Genomic DNA, 14,809 nt, shown 5'->3' on the forward strand with positions numbered 1-14,809 from the left:
TTTTTTTAAATCAGTTTCAGGCGTACAAAACAACATGATTAGACATTTACACCCCTCACAAAGTAAAAACCCCCCAAGTCTATTAATCTCTGACATTGTATATATCTATTACAATACCATTGACTGAATTCCCTAGGCTGTACTTTACGTCCCATGACCATACATGTATCTCCATATATATATATATATATATATATATATATATATATATATATATATATTCAAGGCCAACAGGAAGAGTATATGCAGAAATGCAAAGTATTTTATAAATGATGAACATCAGGGAAATCAGACAAGAATTTTAAGCAGAATGTAGATGATGATGCACTTCCATGAACAATAGTGCAGATAGCATGGTTTCTATAACCACAGGGCAGTGAGAAGTGAGGAGAGGAATAGAGCAAATGGTATGACCTGGAAGTTGACAAGCACATATACCTTTCAAGCTCAGATTCAAAAATCATCAGACAAAGAACTTTAACATAGGGAAAGCCACCAAGTCATTTATAACTTTATCCTTAAAAATTTGATTCCAGCATTCAGAAATAAATGCTGACTTAGCTCCTTCTATGTAGCAAGCACAGACCCAATGTGAATAGATGTACCTACTTGGTGCCAGGCACCATGCTAGGCTTATGGATATAAAGGTGAATAAGACAAAGCTCATGTCTTAAAGGAGCACAAAGTTGATTCTGAATGAAAGAGATCATTAGAGACAGTACCAAAAATTTAAGTCCTAAATTCCATGTGTTGGTGGGGATCTAGAGCAACAGGAACACACATATTTTGCAGGTGGTGGAAAAGGGTAATTGGGAAAGAAATGATTTGGGATTAGTTAGTAGAGTTGAAGGGGTGAATGCTCTCAAACCTAGAAAATGTGTTCCGTGGGGCAGACCATAGAAAATCTCCTAAAACATATTCATAAGGAGAATGTACAAGCTGTTCATTACAGCATTATTTATGATAACCAAAACCTGAAAATACTATGCAATAGGTCTGACAATTAAGTTCACGAACTTACTGCAATGCTGTTGCTAACATTTTTTGATATCAGAGGGATTATTCATTATTAATTTGTACCAACTGGACAAACGGTCAACCAGTTTATTATTTGGATGTGCTGAAAAGGCTGTGCAAAAAAGTTAGACAACCTGAACATTTCACAAACAATTTATGTCTTGCATAACGACAATGCACCAGCTCACACAGCATTGTCTGTGAGGGAGTTTTTAGGCAGTAAACAAATAACTGTATTGGAACACCCTCCCTACTTACCTTATCTGTCCCCCAATGACTTCTTTCTTGACCCGAAGATAAAGGAAATATTGAAAGAAAGACATTTTGATGACATTCAGGACATCAAGGGTAACACGACCACAGCTCTGAAAGAGTCATTCCAGAAAGAATCTCAAGAGACGTCTTCAAAATGGTGGCATGAGATGTGCCTCTGTAAAGATCCCTTGGAATTTACAACTAATCGAACAACAATAACCCCACAAAGGACTCCCTGCACAGCAGACAGGCAACACGAAGAGGCCCACTACTGGATGCACCTAAAGGTGGACGTATCATGCCAGCGGGGGAGAAGGGAAGGGAGAAGTGCTGAGACGGAGCCATGCAGGCACAGGACGCAGACCTAGCTCAGTGCTCCAAGCTCGTTGCATCCCACAACTACCACAGCTACATGCAGAACTCAGACTGTTAGGGCTTCCCTTGTGGCCACAGGGCTGATGGGGCAGCATATAATAGGGCTGAACCCAACACTCATGGCACAGAAGTCAGAGAAAAGACTGAGGGAAGAAGGCTGAAAACCGTTGTTTAAGCCCTCAATGCAGAGCAGAGAACGGAAGCCTTGGGCACTGAGACTAGCGGCCCCCTCCCTACTGTGGTGGTGCTCGCCCCCATTGCACTGGACCACCTCTCACAACTCGCTGCGCCCCTGGCCCCACCTATCTGGGCGGATCCCTGCAGGAGTAAACAGAACTGCTGAAACATACAGGCTCTGAATCCGGCTCAGGAAGAGCTTTGGAACTTCAAAAGCTCTCCGCATACCCACAAGGACACTGCGCCCTGCAACCCAGGTGAACTATTAACAAAGGAGAAGCCCGTCTCCCAGGGAATCCCCCCATTGTGTGAGAAACTGGAATAGTGCAGAGAAAACATAGCACTAGCATGTGAGAGAGAGAAAAAAAAAGGTTGCAGTCAGAGAGAAAATAAAACATTCCATCAACACATACCGGAAAACAAAAGAAAGACCTCTTCCTATCAACCTGTTGCAGAAGCCACTCCTGTAGATGTCTAGGAAGAGAAATAATAAATCAGTACTTGCCATGAACAACCAAGGCAATAAGACACCTCAGAAAGAAAGTGAAAAGTCTCCAGAAAAGGAAATTAAAGATACGGAAATATGTGACTTAAATGACAGAGAATTCAAGATTGAAGTTCTGAAAAAACTCAACGAGATGCAAGAAAACACAGAAAGGAAGTTTAAGGAACACAGAAACACAATCAAAGAACAACATGAGCATTTTAAGAAAGAGATTGAAATTAAAAAAGAACCAAGTAGAGTTTCTGGAGATTAAAAACTCAATAAAAGAAATTAAGAATGAAATAGCCAGCTTAGGTAGTAGAGTTGACCAGATGGAGGAAAGTATCAGTGACATCGAAGATAAAAACCTGGAAATGACACGGATGGAAGAAGAATGAGACTTGAGACTTAAAAGAAATGAAAGAACGCTACAAGAACTTTCTGACTCCATCAGAAAGAGCAATATAAGAATAATGGGCATACCAGAAGGAGAAGAAAGAGAGAAGAAAACAGAGAATATATTCAAACAAATTGTCGATGAGAACTTTCCAAATTGGTGGACAGAACTGGACCCTCGAATCCAAGAAGCAAATAGAACACCTAGTTACCTCAATCCCAACAGGCCTTCTCCAAGGCACATTGTATTGAAGCTGTCTAAAATCAACGACAAAGAAAGAATCCTCAAGGCAGCCAGGGAAAAGAAGACGGTAACCTACAAAGGAAAGCCCATTAGATTATCATCAGATTTTTCAGCAGAAACTCTACAAGCCAGGAGGGAGTGGAACCAAATATTCAAACTATTGAAAGAGAGAAATTATGAGCCAAGAATAATATATCCAGCAAAGATATCCTTTAGATATGAAGGAGGAATAAAGACCTTTCCAGACATATAAAAGCTGAGGGAATTTTCTAATATACGACCTGCACTACAAGAAAAACTAAGGAATGCTATTCGACCACCATAAACAGGGACAATTTGTGGCAACCAAAACATAAAAGGGGGGAGAGAGTAAATGCCTGAACCGGAATATGGAAATGGAGAAAGTAAGCGGCCTGAAGATAATGGAATATTCTAAATATGAAACTTTCTTTTAAATAAACTTAAGGTTAGACAGAGAAAAAAAATCCAAAACTGAAATATATACTGTAATAAAAGAAGAAACAGAGGGAAACATCATAGAATACCACCACACAGAAATAATAGACAACAACAAAAAGGCAAAGAAACAATGGAGACACAGCCTTACCAGAAAATTAAAGATAGAATGACAGGAAATCCTCACATATCAATAATCACCCTAAATGTAAATGGACTGAACTCACCAATAAAAAGGCACAGAGTAGCAGATTGGATCCAAAAACTCAACCCAACCATATGCTGTCTCCAAGAGACACATCTCAGCTACAAGGACAAGCATAGACTCAAAGTGAAAGGGTGGAAATTGACACTCCAAGCAAATGGTACCCAGAGAAAATCAGGTGTAGCCATAATGATATCAGATGAAACAGACTTCAGGGTGAAAAGGATAACAAGAGACAAAGATGAACATTTCATAATGGTAAAGGGGACTGTACAACAAGAAGACATAACAGTCATCAATATTTATGCCCCCAATCATGGAGCACTGAAATATACCAAGCAACTACTAACAGAACTAAAGGGAGAAATTGACCAAAACACAGTTATACTAGGGGACTTAAATACATCATTTACAGCTATGGGTAGATCATCCAAATAGAAAATAAATAACGAAATAGCAGCCTAAATGACACATTAGATGAAATGGACATAATTGACATATATAGAGCACTTCATTCTAAAACATCAGACTATACATTCTTTTCTAGTGTACATGGAACATTCTCAAGGATAGACCATATATTGGGACATAAAATCAGCCTCAGCAAATTTAAGAAGATTGAAATCATAAAGCATATTCTCTGATCACAAGGCTTTGAAATTGGATATCAACTGTAAAAGAAAGCGGAAAAACACAAATACATGGAGATTAAACAACATACTTTAAAGAAGGACTGGGTCAAAGAAGAAATTAGAGGAGAGATCAAAAGATACATAGAAACAAATGACAATGAAAATACATTCTACCAAAATTTTGGGATGCAGCGAAAGCAGTTTTAAGAGGGAAATTTATCTCATTACAGGCCTATCTCAAGAAACAAGAAAACTCCCAAATAAATAACCTCATGTTACACCTTAAAGAACTAGAAAAAGAAGAACAAGTAAAACCCAAGGTCAGCAGAAGAAAGGAAATAACAAAAATCAGAGCAGAACTAAATGAAATAGAGAACAAAAAGACAATAGAAAAAATTAATGTGACAAAGAGCTGGTTCTTTGAAAAGATTAACAAAATTGACAAACCCTTGGCTAGACTTACTAAGATAAAAAGAGAGAAGACACTGATTTAAAAATCTGAAATGAAAGAGGGGAATTAATCACAGACACCACAGAAATACAAAGGATCATCCAAGTATACTATGAAAGACTATATGCCACCAAATTCAATAACCTAGAAGAAATGGACAAGTTCTTAGAAACATATAGCCTTCCAAGGCTGAACCATGAACAACTGGAAAATCTGAACAGAGCAATCACCAGTAACGAAATTGAATCTTTCATCCAAAACCTTCCCAAAAGCAAAAGTCCGGGACTAGATGGCTTCATTAGTGAATTCTACCAAACCTTCAAGGAGGATCTAATACCTATCCTGCTCAAACTCTCCCAAAAAAATTGAAGAAGAGACAGTACTCCCTAACGCATTTTATGAAGTCAATATTACCCTAATACCAAAACCTGGTAGGACAACACAAAAAATGAAAACTACAGACCCATATCTCTGATAAATACAGATCAAAAATCCTAAACAAAATTCTACCAAATCGAATACAACAATGCATTAAAAAGATTATTCATCACGACCAAGTGGGGTTCATCCCCAGGGCACAAGGATGGTTCAACATCCACAAATCCATCAATGTGATACATCACATAAACAAAATAAAGGACAAAAATCATATGATTATATCAATTGATGCAGAAAAAGCATTTGAGAAGATACAACATCCATTTATGCTTAAAACACTTAATAAATAGGTATAGAAGGAAAACACCTGAACATTATAAAGGCGAAATATGACAAGCCCTCAGGTAATCTCATAATTAATGGAGAAAAACTGAAGCCCTTTGCTCTATGTTCAGGAACACGACAGGGCTGTCCCCTATCACCTCTGCTTTTCAACATAGTGTTGGAAGTCCTTGCCAGAGCAATTAGGCAAGAAAAAGAAATAAAAGGCATCCAAATTGGGAATGAAGAACTTAAATTCTCACTGTTTGCAGATGACATGATGCTATATATAGAAAACCCTAAAGACTCCACCAAAAAGCCATTAGAAATAATCAACGAATACAGTAATGTTGGTGGCTACAAAGTCAACGTACTAAAGTCCATTGCATTCCTATATACTAACAATGAAATCTCAGAAAAAGAAATACAAAAGACAATTCCTTTTGCAATTGCAGCAAAAAGAATAAAATACCTAGGAATAAACTAAACCAAGGATGTGAAAGACCTATACGCTGAAAACTATAAGACATTTTTGAAAGAAATTGAAGAAGAACAAAGAAATGGAAAGACATTCCGTGCTCATGGATTGAAAGAATCAACATATTTAAAATGACCATATTACCAAAGCAATATACAGATTCAATGTAATCCCCATCAAAATCCCAATGGCATATTTTAAAGAAGTAGAACAAAAAATCATCAGATTTGTTTGGAATGACAAAAGACCCCAAATAGCCAAAGCAATCTTAAGAAAAAAGAACAATACTGGAGGTATCACACTTCCTGACTTTGGCTTGTACTACAGGGCTACAATAATCAAAACAGCATGGTATTGGCAGAAAAACAGACACATAGACCAATGGAATAGAATTGAGAACCCAGAAATAAAACCACATAAATATGGACAGATAATTTTTGACAAAGAAGCTAAAAACATACAATGGAGGAAAGACAGCCTCTTCAATAAATGGTGCTGGGAGAATTGGATAGCCACGTGCAAAAGAATGAAACTGGACTGCTATTTGTCACCATGTACCAAAATTAATTCAAAATGGATCAAAGACTTAAGCATAAGACCTGACACAATAAACTGCATAGAAGAAAACATAGGTACTAAACTTATGGACCTTGGGTTCAAAGAGCATTTTATGAATTTGACTCCAAAGGCAATGGAAGTAAAAGCTAAAATAAACGAATGGGACTATATGAAACTTAAAAGCTTCTGCACAGCAAAAGAAACCATTGACAAAATAAAGAGGCCACCAACTGAATGGGAGAAGATTTTTGCAAACAGTGCCTCCGATAAGGGGCTAGTATCCAGAATATACAAGGAACTCATGCAACCCAACAACAAAAAAACAAACAACCCAATTGAAAAATGGGCAGAGGACTTGAAGAGACATTTCTCCAAAGAGGACATACAAATGGCAAATAGACATATGAAAAAATGCTCAACATCACTAATCATCAGAGAAATGCAAATAAAAACCACAATGAGATGTCACCTCACCCCAGTCAGAATGGCTATCATCAACAAGACAAATAGTGACAAATGTTGGAGAGGCTGTGGAGAATAAGGAACCCTCATACACTGTTGGTGGGAATGTAAACTGGTGCAGCTATTATGGAAGGCAGTGTGGAGGTTCCTCAAAAAATTACGAATAGAATTGCCATATGACCCAGCAATCCCTCTCCTGGGTATCTACCCAAAAAATCGGAAAACATTTATACATAAAGACAGGTGTGCTCCAATGTTCATTGCAGCTTTGTTTACAGTGGCTAAGACATGGAAACAACCAAAATGTCCTTCGATAGATGAATGGATAAAGAAGTTCTGGTATACGTACACAATGGAATACTGTTCAGCGGTAAGAAAAGATGATATAGGAACATTTGTGACAACATGGATGGATCTTGAGAGTGTAATGCTGAGTGAAATAAGTCAGACACAAAAAGCAAAGAACCATGTGATTTCACTGATATGTGGTATATAAACCAAAAACAACAAAAGAACAAGACAAACAAATGAGAAACAAAAACTGATAGACAGATGCAATAATTTAGTGATTACCAGAGGGTAAGTTGGGTGGCGGGTAGGAGATGAGTGTAAGGAGGATCAAATATATGGTGATGGAAGGAGAACTGACTCTGGGTGGTGAACACACAATGGGATTTATAGATGATGTAATACAGAATTGTACACCTGAAATGTATGTGATTTTACTAACAATTATCATCCCAATAAATTAAAAAAAAAGAGTTTCATAATTGCTTTGAAGGGGGTCTAGTTTCTGGCCTTGTGTGTAGCTTCCCATGGGGAGTACTTTGAAGGAGACCATAGTGATGTTCATCAAGGTATGTAGCACTTTTTTTTGTATTACTTTATCTTTTTTTATTAGTTTCAAGCACTCAAAAGAATTTAATAGGTAAATATTTATCATTAATATCCCTCACACTGTTTCAACCCCCCTCTCCCCATCCACTATCCCTCTGACATCGCACCCAGCCATTACATTTCCACTGCCTCTATTCCTAATGCTGTACTCTGATTCTTGTAACTGTACACACACACACACACACACACATATATATGTATGTATGTATCTATATAGACATACATATGTATGTATCTATATCTATATCTATATCTATATCTATATCTATATCTATATCTATATCTATATCTATATCTATATCTATATCTATATCTATATCTATATCTATAAACTTGTAGTTGTCATTCATTATTGTCCAGCTTCAGCCTCAGGTGTACAGTGCAGTGATCAGGCATCTACATCTTCCCTGAGGTGGTCTCCCTAACGAGACAAGTGTCCATCGGATACCCTACAAAATCTTTATAACATTATTGATAACATTCCCCAAATTAGCTTTCGTGATCCTGAGGCAATCTTATGGTTACTGACTGTGCTTTCTAATCCCCTCACCTTCCCCCTTATCCCCACCACCCTCTCATCGAGCAACCCTCAGTTTATCCTCTATGTGTCTGAGACTGTTTCTGATTAGTTCATTCACTTATTCTTTTCTTTAGATTACACATATAAGTGAGATCATATGGTATTTTCTTTCTCTGTCTGACTTGTTTCACCTAAAATAATGTTCTCTAGGTCCATCCATGTTGTTGCAAATGGTAAGATTTATTTCTTCTTTATGGCTGTGTAATACTCCATTGTATAAATGTACCAGTTTCTTAATCTAGTCGTCTTCTGATGGGCATTTCTGTTGTTTCCATGTCTTGGCTATTGTGTATAGTGCTGCAATAAACATAGAGGTGCATAAATTTTTTTGAATTAGAGGTTTGGATATCTCCGGATTGATACATATGAGTGGAATTGCTGGATCATAAGGTAGTTCCATTTTTAGATTTTTGAGATACCTCCATAATATTTTCCATAGTGGCTGCACCAATCTGCAATCCCACCAACAGTGCACAAGTGTTCCCTTTTCTCCACATCCTAGCCAGCACTTGTTGTTTGTTGATTTATTAATGATAGCAGTTTTGACTGGGGTGAGGTGGTATCTCATTGTGGTTTTCGTTTGCATTTCTTTGATGGTTAGTGAGGTTGAGCATTTTTTCATACGTCTGTTTACCATCTGTATGTCCTTTTCAGAAAAATGTCTCTTCATGTCCTCTGCCAATTTTTTAATTGGGTTGTTTCTTTTTTTGGAGTTGAGTTGAGTGAGTTTTTTATAAATTTGTGATATTAACCCCTTATCAGATATATCATTGGCAAATATCTTTTCCCATTCAGTAGGATCCCTTTTGTTTTATTGATGATTTCCTTTGCTGTGAAAAAACTTTGTAGTTTGATGTAATCCCACATGTTTATTTTTTCTCTTAATTCCCTTGCCTGAGGGGATATATCAGTAAAAATCTTACTCCTGGTAATGTATCTAAAGTTTCTTCCTATATTTTCATCTAGAAATTTTATGGTTTCAGGTCTTACATTTAAGTCTTTAAGCCATTTTCAATTTATTTTTATATATGGTGTAAAGAGGTGGTCCAGCTTCATTGTATTGCATGTGTCTGTCCAGGTTTCCGAGTATCATTTATTGAATAAACTGTCTTTGCCCACCATAAATTCTTGCTTCCTTTGTCGTAGATTAAATGAGCATATAGGCTTGGATTTATTTCTGTGCTCTCTATTCTTTTCCATTGATCTATGTGTCTGTTTTTTATGCCAGTACCATGCTGTTTTGATTACTGTAGCCTTGTAGTATAATTTGATGTCAGGTATTGTTATACCTCTCACTTTGTTCTTATTTTTCAAGATTGCTGAGGCTATCTTGGGTCTTTTATGATTCCATATAAATTTTAGGATTATATGTCCTATTTCTGTAAAAAACTTTGTTGGTTGTTTGATAGGAATTGCGTTGAATATGTATATTGCCTTAGGCAGTATGGACATTTTAACTATATTAATTCTTCCTATCGAGGAACATGGTATGTGTTTCCATCCATTTTATCTTCTTTCATTTCTTTCTTCAGTGTCTTACAATTTCCTGAGTACATATCTCTTATTTCTTTGGTTAAATTTATTCCCAGGTATTTTACAGTCTTTGAAGCAATTGTGAAGGATTGTTTTCTTAATTTCTCCTCTGATATTTTATTATTGTTATATACAAATGCAACTGATTTCTGAATATTAATTTTGTGTCCTGCTACTTTACTAAATTCATTTATCACCTCTAATAATTTCTTGGTGGAGTCTTTAGGGTTCTCTATATATAGTATTATGTCCTCTGCATATAATGACAATTGTACTTCCTCCTTAGCGATTTGGATGCCTTTTATTTCTTTTTCTTGTCTGATTGCTTTGGCTAGAACTTCCAGTATTATGTTGAATAGAAGTGGAGAAAGTGGACAGCCTTGCCTTGTTCCTGATCTGAAGGGAAATGGTTTTACCTTCTGCCCATTGAGTATGTTAGCTAGGGGTTTATCATGTTATGTTTAGATATGATCCCTCTATTCCCACGTTCTTAAGGGTTTTTATCATAAATGGCTGCTGGATTTTATCAAATGCTTTTTCTGCATCTATTGATATGATCATATGATTTTTATTTTTCATTTTGTTAATGTGATGTATCACATGAATTGATTTGCGGATGTTGAACCACCCTTGCATACCAGGGATGAATCCCACTTGATCATGGTGTATGATGTTCTTAATGTATTTCTGAATTCTGTTCATTAATATTTTGTTTAGGATTTTTGCATCTATGTTCATTAGAGATATCGGCCTGTAGTTTTCTTTTTTTGCAGTGTCTTTGTCTGATTTGGGGATCAGGGTGATAGTGGCCTCGTAAAAAGTGTTTGGGAGCCTTTCAGCCTTCTGGAAGAGTTTGAGAATTATAGGTGATAATTCTTTTTTGAATGTTTTGTAAAATTCACCTGTAAAGCCTTGTGGTCCAGGGCTTTTGTTTGTTGGGAGATTGTTGATTACTGATTGAATTTCACTGGTGGTAATCAGTCAATTCAGTTTTTCCGTTTCTTCTTCAGTTAGCCTTGGAAGTTTGTATGCTTCTAGAAAATTGTCCATTTCTTACAGATTGTCAACTTTGTTGGCATATAGTTGCTCATAGTTATTTCTTAAATTTTTTTGTATTTCTGTGGTATCTGTTGTCACTTCTCCTCTTTCATTTCTGATTTTATTAATTTGGGTCCTCTTTTTTTTTTTAATGAGTCTGGCTAAAGGTTGGTCGATTTTTGTTTATCTTCTCTAAAAACCAACTCTTGGATTCATTGAACTTTTGTATTGTTTTTCTGGTTTCTGTTTCATTTATTTCCGCTCTGATCTTTATTATCTCCTTCCTTGTACTCCTTTTGGGCTTATTTTGAAATTCTTTTTCCAGATCCCTTAAGTGTGAAGATAAACTGTTGATTAGTGATTTTTCTTGTTTCTTTAGGTAGGCCTGCAATGCTGTGAATTTCCCTCTTAGGACTACTTTCACTGCATCCCACAGATTTTGGGTCATCGTGTTTTCATTTTCATTTGTCTCGAGAGATCTTTTAATTTCTTCCTTGATCTCATGGTTGACCCATTCATTATTTAGTATCACGTTATTCATTCTCCATGAATTGGTGTGTCTTCCATTTTTTGTCCTGTAGTTCATTTCTAATTTCATAGCAGTGTGGTCAGAGAAGACAATTGGTATGATTTCAATTTACTTAAATTTATCAAGACTTGTTTTGTGGCCTAACATGTGATCTATCTTGGAAAACGTTCCACGTGCACTTAAGAAGAACGTGTATTCTGCATTTTTGGGGTGAAATGCTCTGAAAAATAACGATTAAATCCAAGTGGTCCAATGTGTCATTTAAAGCCATTGTTTCCATATTGATTTTCTGCCTGGAAGACCTGTCCCTTGTTGTCAGAGTTGTGTTGAAGTCCCCTACTATGACAGTGTTACTGTTGATCTCTGTCTTTATGTCAGTCAACATCTGTTTTATATATTTAGGTGCTCCTTTGTTGGGTGCATAGATGTTTACTAGGGTTATGTCTTCTTGTCAGATCGATCCCTTTCTTATTATATAGTGCCCATCTTTGTCTTTTAATATATTCTTCATTTTACAGTCTATTTTTTCAGATATAAGTATTGCAACTCCAGCTTTTTTCTCATTTCCGCTTGCATGAAAAATCTTACTCCAACCCTTCACTTTCAGCCTGTGTGTGTCTTTTGATCTGAGGTGAGTCTCTTGTATACAGCATATACAAAAGTCTTGCTTTCTTATCCACTCAGCTGCCCTGTCTTTTGATTGGAGCATTTAATCCATTTACATTTAGAGTATTGATAGGTACATAGTTATTGACATTTTTTAGATTTGTAGATTGTTTTCATCTTTCTTCTGATTACAGAAGCCCTTTTAATATTTCCTGCAATGCTGGCTTGGTGGTCAAAAATTCCTTTAGCTTATTCTTTTCTGGGAATCTCTTTATCTCTCCTTCAATTTTAAATGATAGCCTTGCTAGATAAAGCAATCTAAGTTCGAGGTCTTTGTTTTCCATCACTTTGAGTATCTCCTGCCACTCCCTCCTGGCCTTCAATGTTTCTGTAGAAAAGTCATTTGGCAGTCCCTTGTATGTAACCTGCTGTCCTTCTTTTGCTGCTTTTAGGATTCTCTCTTTGTCTTTAAACTTTGCCATTTTAACTATAATGTGCCTTGGTGTGGACCTGTTTGGATTTATCCTGGTTGGAACTCTCTGCACTTCCTGGGCTTCTATGTTGGTTTCCTTCCTCAGGTTAGGGAAGTTTTCGGACATTATTACTTCAAATATGTTCTCAATCCCTTGCTTCCTCTGTTCACCTTCTGGTATTCCTATGATGTGCATGTTGTTGTGCTTGATGTTATCCCAGAGGTCACTTAAACTATCTTCATTGTTTTTTATTCTTTTTTCTTTTTGTTGTGCCATTTGGGTGATCTCTGCTAACTTGTCTTCTAATTCGCTGATTCGATCCTCTACTTCATCTAACGTGCTGGTAATTCCTTCAAGTATGTTCTTTATTTCAGTTATTGTATTTTTTAGTTCTAACTGGTTGTTCATTATGATTTCCCTATCCTTCTTTACCTCATCACTAAGCTCCTTAAACATTCTTATTGTCAGTGTTCTGAACTCTGTCTCTGATAGTTTGGTTACCTCTGTTTCATTTGGTTCCAATTCTGGAGGTTTCTTCTGTTCTTTTATTTGGGACATGTTTCTTTGTTTCCCCATTCTGGCTGACTCTCTGTGTTTGCTTGGATGTATTAGGTAAGTCCCCTAGGGTTCTTAGTTTTTGCTGGGTTATCTTATGTAGTATGTGTCCCTTATATTTGACTTGCACCACTTCCTTCCTCTCCTCTGAGTGTGCTCCAAAGGTGACTCTTTTGTTGTGTATATTGTCCTGTTAAAGTTGATCTTTAATTGCTTTTAACTTGTGAGTAGGTGGGATTGACTCCTAGGCTGACTAGTTGTGAGACTTTGCTCTGCCCACAGCAGGATATTCTGCTGTGTGAGGGTTGACCTCTTAAATGAGGTTTGACCTCTATGGGTTCTTGTGCCTGTAGACAATTCCCTCTGGGTGTGTCACTTGTAGGTCAAATCCAGTAGTACTCTGGTTTGGTCTGGAGTTGGCCTCTGGGTGTATTGAATATTGTACCTCTTAAGCTGGGCCCTGGTAGGGCAATTTCAAAACAAAGCAAATCACCAAGCACAACAACAACAAAGAAAAAAACAAATACATTCGCATGTAAAAACAACTGATGACCCACACTCGACACAGGCAAAGATATCGAAGATATAAAAACAAAACAAAACAAAAAAAGCAGCACCAGTCTTGGCTTAAGCCCATCAAGTAACCTCCCGGTTTTCCTCTGCTGTACTAAGGAGGCCTCTGCATATTGTGCAGGCAGAGCAGGTCACCTGGTGCCCAGTGTAACCTTGGGACTGCAGCTTTAGATGAGTGGGGCTAAGGGGTCTGGATGGTAGTTTCTAGAAAATCAGTGCAGTTTCTGCTCTTGCCTGCACATATGCACACTGGGAGTAGCACCACCAGCCCTGTGCCCAGTTCTCCTGAGTCTTAGGTCACTTCTTCCGTGTGTGTGTGTGTGTGTGTGTGTGTGTGTGTGGCGGGCGGGAGATTTCTGAGCTGCCGAAAGCCCAGAGCTGCATCTGCTGCCTACTACTGATCCCTGAGAGTGTCTCTGCAGTTGTAATTGCCCTGCCCTAGGCAGGCCAGAAAGGGTGGGGGCTGGGGATGGAGGGGTCTTCTATCTCCCAGCCCACCAATATCACACTCTTCTCAGCCTCTTCCCTGGGTTAGAGCTGCTAGTTGGTCTTCCCAGATCCCAAGCACTATTGCTCCTCTGTAATCTGACACTACTCCTCAGTTCAGGGGCCAGCTTAAGTCTCTGGAAGGGTGGGGCATAGGATTGGGAGAGTGGGGGGAGGGGCCCAGGTATGAAGTTTATGTCCTTTGTCCAACCTAGGGTCCAGCTGGAGGTCTCAGCTGAGGTTACTGCCTCAAATACTGGATATGCTGCCCTCTCGGTGGGAAAGATCAGCTGTGGGATGCAGGAAAAGAGCCCACCTCCTGGCTTTTGTGGTCTCTGTTCCGTTCTGGGATCTCCTGCATCTCCACAGCCATGGATGCGGGCCATGTCTCCACTCCGCTCCCTTCCCTCTTTCCCTGCTTGCCCAGTTTGCCCGCCTTCAAGTAATCCTCGTACGAGTCTCTTAGCTGTTCTCTGTCATGAGCAGAGAGTCCTTTGATGGGTTATAGAAGTTCAGTTTGTGGTAAGATCTGGAGGAGAACTGAAGCAGTCTGCCTCGCTGCTGCCATTCCTATGTAGCACTTTTTCTAGGATGAGTTCATGAACTTAATTGACTGACCTCAGATGTTATCAAAAAAAAAGAATGGATAC

The sequence above is a fragment of the Rhinolophus sinicus genome, chromosome X (assembly GCF_036562045.2).
Source record: "Rhinolophus sinicus isolate RSC01 chromosome X, ASM3656204v1, whole genome shotgun sequence".
Classification (NCBI taxonomy): Eukaryota; Metazoa; Chordata; class Mammalia; order Chiroptera; family Rhinolophidae; genus Rhinolophus; species Rhinolophus sinicus.